The sequence below is a fragment of the Ursus americanus genome, chromosome 14, assembly GCF_024610735.1.
Source record: "Ursus americanus isolate L20-20 chromosome 14, mUrsAme1.1.p, whole genome shotgun sequence".
NCBI lineage: Eukaryota > Metazoa > Chordata > Mammalia > Carnivora > Ursidae > Ursus > Ursus americanus.
The window spans coordinates 49,460,318-49,465,748 of record NC_142140.1 but is presented as its reverse complement, the minus strand read 5'-3'; the positions used below and the strand labels follow the sequence as shown (position 1 = coordinate 49,465,748).

Genomic DNA, 5,431 nt, shown 5'->3' with positions numbered 1-5,431 from the left:
AGGACTGTAATAAAGACAGTCTTAGGATTCCTTCCAGGTAACCAAGAGAGGCTGGAAGGACATGCCTCTTGCACAAAAGATGTGACCCGAATCACATGACTGAACAGGAATTCAATCTCTCTAACGAGTCATCTTTGATCCTGAGGATATATATGGATGATATAGAATGGATGATATTGACGTTGTTCAATCATTGCCCATTTCCTGGTTATGACAAAGTTTAGAAAAGAGGAGATATTTTATTTGGAGCAGAGGATAGAGTCTTATTTCTATGCAGCAGAAAGCAGAAGACGATTCAGTAAAATACCATGAATATGCCAACCATTCTTCTACCCGAGTGGGGAAAATCCGACTCTTCTATGTGGACATCAAACTCCACATTCAATGAGTAGATGGACAACATAAAATGGAATATTTTGTTCTGTAATACAAATTATAATTTCAAGTTTCCTTCATCCTATTTAAGATCTTCCCTGGCTCAAAGGCCATATGAAATTAATATATTTATTCTAATATAAATTTCTATGTAGACTCCACTTGGAGAGTTGTACTTGGTAATCATTTTGCCAATTAGTGTGGTAGGTACAGTGGACACAGCTGCATAGAAGGACATGATCCTAATAAGGAGAGTGGAACTCAGTCACTACCTACAGGAAAGACTATAAGTTAGTCTACATTGTGAGGATGAGCAGTGAAGGCAGTGAGGTACAAAGTATTGATGTAGACAAAAGTGAAAAAACTGGGATCTCATATTTTCCTTTAATGTAAAATTATATAAATGTCCTTCATTATCAAACTAGTTTCTTCTTTTTTTATTTTTTATTTTTATTTTTTAATTTTTTTTATTATATTATGTTAGTCACCATACAGTACATCCCTGGTTTCTGATGTAAAGTTCGATGATTCATTAGTTGCGTATAACACCCAGTGCACCATGCAATATGTGCCCTCCTTACTACCCATCACCAGTCTATCCCATTCCCCCCACCCCTCCTCTCTGAAGCCCTCAGTTTGTTTCTCAGAGTCCATAGTCCAAACTAGTTTCTTCTTAATAAATACTACGACTCATGACTATCCTTTTAGTAAAATAAGAGAAAATTACTTGGGGTGACATATGTTCTTTGAGTAGAAAGTACTCTTATGAAAATCACAGTAACCTATGACATAAATGGGAATCTCCAAATATTTTTGTTCAAGGCTGGAAAAATCTTCGAAAAAGTAGGAAATGGACAAAGAGGAAAACTGTCTGTATATCAGACAGAGCAGAAGCCTAATAAAGTGAGTTACTTAAATGCATGGAGAAGTTGAATTCAAACAAATGAAAATGCCAGGAAATAAATAAAAGGAACCTATTCTACTTTCATAGCCTGATAGAAGAATGACAGTTCCTGGCTCTGAAGCTTGAGCCGTACAATCAGGGGCACTTCTTCAGACCCAGAATGATTGGCCTTTACATCACTGGAAGCCCAATGATTCTTTTCAGAGCCCTCTTTATGTCTCTGTTCCTCAGGCTATAGATGAAGGGGTTCAGCATGGGGGTGACCACCGTGTACATCACCGAGGCCACTGCAATTGCGTGGGGGCTCTGGGGAGCAGCAGAGCTAAGGTACACTCCTAGGCTGGTACAATAAAATAAGGAGACAACTGAGAGGTGAGATGCACAGGTGGAAAATGCTTTATACTTGCCTTGAGCTGATGATATTCTATGTATGGAGGAAACAATCTTAGAGTAAGAGTAAAGGATCCCAGCAAAAGGACCCCCAACCAGCAGAGCAGTTGCAAAATAAATCACCAAGTTGTTAATAAAAGTGTCAGAACATGCAAGTTGGATGACCTGATTGAGTTCACAGAAAAAGTGGGGGATTTCCAAGTCTGTACAGAAGGCCAGCTGCAACACCAGTAAGTTTTCTAACAAGGAATGCAAGAAACTCAGGATCCAGGACACCAGAACCAGCAGTCCGCAGAGCCAGGGGTTCATGATGATCGTGTAGTGCAGGGGGTGACAGATGGCCACAAAGCGGTCATAGGCCATCACAGTCAGTAGAAAGATTTCTAATCCTGCAAAAAGCATGAAAAAATACATTTGTGTGATGCAGCCTGAATAAGTGATCACTTTGCTCTGAGTCTGGGTGTTCACCAGCATCTTGGGGACGGTGGTGGAGGTGAAACAGATATCTGCAAAGGACAGGTTGGCCAGGAAGAAGTACATGGGGGTGTGGAGGTCGGAGTCAGAGCTGACGGCCAGGATGAGAAGCAGGTTTCCAAACACAGTGATCAGGTACACGGAGAGGAAAAGCCCAAATATGAGGGACTGCAGTTCTGGCTCTTGTGAAAAGCCTAGAAGAAGAATCTCTGACATTTGTGTATCATTGCATGATTTCATTTGGTGGAGATGACTACCAGGAAGGCAAAAAAAGAAAAAAAAACAAAATGATAATTTTCAAACCTATGGTCTTCATTTATTTATTTATTACCCTTTATTATTTTTAATTTTTAAGTTTTTATTTAAATTCCAATTAATATATATATATATATTACTCAAACATTAAAAGGAATGAATGACACCGTCCCATTTGCAATGACCAGGATGGAGCTAGCGCATAGTCTGCTAAGTGAAATAAGTCAGCGAGAGAAAGACAAATACCATATGATTTCACTCATGTTTTGTTTCTTAAACTCCATAACTTAAGAAACAAAACAAATGAACACGGTGGGGGGGAGGAGAAAAGAGAGGCAAATCAGGAAAGAGACTGCTAGCTATAGAGAACAAACTGAGGGTTGTTGGAGGCAGGTGGATGGGGGGAGAAATAGATGATGGGGATGGAGGAGGGCACTTGTGGTGATGAGCACCAGGTGATGTATGGAAGTGCGGAATCACTACATTCTGCACCTGACACTACTATCACACTGTATGTTAACTAATGGGAATTAAATAAAAACTTGGAAAAACAAATAAGAAAATTCCATACAATCCAATGATGGAGAAAGAATACACATACACATATATATTTACATGTATTTATACATATAAATATATATAAATCATATACATGTCAGAGAGTTACAGGTGCTCTAAAGGGGAGAAAAAGTCAGCATAAAAAGCACTGAATGGGGACAGTGCTAAATTTTAATAGGAGTTCAGGAACACCTGCAAAGAAGGTGACATTTTAACAGAGGTTCCAGAAAGACTGAGCAGAAAGCAGGAGGATATCTGGGGGAGATGTTTGCCCAGGAGGGAAAAGAGAGCAAAGGCCCTGCAGAAGGCACTTACTGCAGATCTGCAGATCTCAACATGCAGTCAGTGTGCTGAGGGAATGAGCAAGGGGAGAGAGATGACAGGTGGTGGCAGAGAATGTTGAGGACCGAGGTGGCTTTCCTGCTACTGTTGGGACTTCAAGACACAGGGAGTCCTTCCTTCACATGCTGTTCTTTGCTTCTTATTAATTGTGTTCCAAGGTATTCTGTAAATAGGGATAGATCCCTTCCTTATTTCCATCTGTTGGTGAACACTCTGGCATTTAAGGGTCCCATATTGGAGTATATGAACTCGGGTACCATTGCCCTGAGGACTGCTCATGCCCCACAACACACACACACACACACACACACACACACACACACACACACACACACACACATCGTTGGCTCACACATGAACACAGTACAGTATGGCCTCCTGCCGCTATGTTACTCTCATGCTTTTCCTGCCTTTAGCCACAATACTGTTGAAGGAAGTGGTAGAAGGCAAGCTGTCAACACGAGATTACCTTTACCCTGAAGACTGTGTGAACAGTACTTAAAATCTAGTTAGTAAAGCCTCTACTGGACATAAAAACACTGGGCTCCATTTTAATCAGATCACATTGTGTCCTGCATTTAAATAAACTTTAAAAAATGATTCAAAAAACACAAAGAGGAAAGAAATGGACGCAAGAGGTAAAGGAGATCTAATAAGCTCAGGAGGTCCCTGAGAGACTGATAAGCAGAAAGCCTCCCTGGTTCTGGCAGCATTCCAGCCCCAGTCCACATCCCCTTGCTGCCCAGGATGATTAACAATGCAGAAAAATAATAATATATCTAAATATGAATGGAGTGGTATTTTTAAGATAGCAAAACATTTTACTAATTGAATATCTCTCTAGGAGAAAAAAGTGCGAAGGGAATAAACTGCAATTTACAAGAGAAAATACACAATATAGGACAATAGAAGGGGATTTTTAAAGATAAAATAATAAAAGACTTTCCCTAAAGATTTAAATGCAAAACTCTTGAAATCGGACAACTGGGTATTGAATGTCAGATCTACCACATATAAAATGTTTAAGTTTGGGAGAGACAACCAATCTGTTCCAAACGTGAACATCCTCACTCAAATACTGGAGATAGCAGCACCCTTCCTCCTAGGGTGGCAGACAGCCTACCTCAGTATATGTAAAAGCTTACAGTACAGTTCCTTCCTGTGAGCAAATACGTGATTATCACTGGTGAAGAGATTTGCCTGAGTTTCATCTACCTCACAAAGTCGCCATGGTTTCCACGCCTCTTGGTAATGAAGTATTACAAAGTAAAGCAATTAGCATATCCCTTTTTGCATGCGAAATGTATGTCTCAGGAACTGCTGTTGCAAGGGAACAGTTACCTGCATGGGTCTGGGGCTTTCTATAAATACAGAACACGCTCAAAAACATCACATCTTTAAAAGTTCACCGCACATGCCTCTAAGCCCAATACTCTGTTTTCCTGCTCCCCTAGCACAAACTCCTTGAATATGTTCTAATGTCACTGGAACCACTTTAGGTCCTCCCGTTCCCTCCCCCTCCGCATCCAACTGCACTTCCACTCACACCACGTGTCATCAACAATGATGCCTGTATTGCTGAGTCCGAAGGACACTTCTCTTTTGAACACATTATATAAGTAGTTATAAATGAGTCTATCTCGTCTCAGGTGACCTCAGGACATGTTCTCAGGTTCCATTCTCTCTGACCCTTTCCTGAAATACCTGCTGAGCTCTCAGACTCACCTGGAGGGGTCTATAAGATGAAAGTCTCTGTGTGGAGGTGCCGATTCCTCCCTTGGTGGTTGATGATGGAGACCGAACCTCTGTTCCCAGACAGGGCAGCAGGAAGCAGTGAAGCATGGGTCCCCCAGCCAGACTTAGGAACCCAAAAGCAACAACCATGTCCCGGCCAGTCCAAGGATCCATGTGCTGACGTTCTACAGCAGAGGAGATATTTACAGCTCCCCTTGTCTGCTCATTAAGCGCTGTTTCCATTGTTACTCCCTCCTCAGAGCACTTCATTCCCTGTGGGCCACTGGTCTGGACAGAAAGGAAATTTTTCCTGCTGAGACTCTGTTCCTGGGAGACCAGAGTAGAACTCAGGTGAATCTAGTTTTGTGTTTCTCATTGTCATGAACTTGCCTACCTTCC

The 5,431-nt window shown here is 41.3% G+C and overlaps 1 pseudogene; it reads right to left on the bottom strand.

The window, feature by feature from the left end:
* Positions 1-1,414: 1,414 nt before the first annotated feature.
* LOC123792295 (olfactory receptor-like protein OLF4) lies at positions 1,415-2,383 on the bottom strand (annotated as a pseudogene).
* Between the last annotated feature and the right edge of the window lie 3,048 nt (positions 2,384-5,431).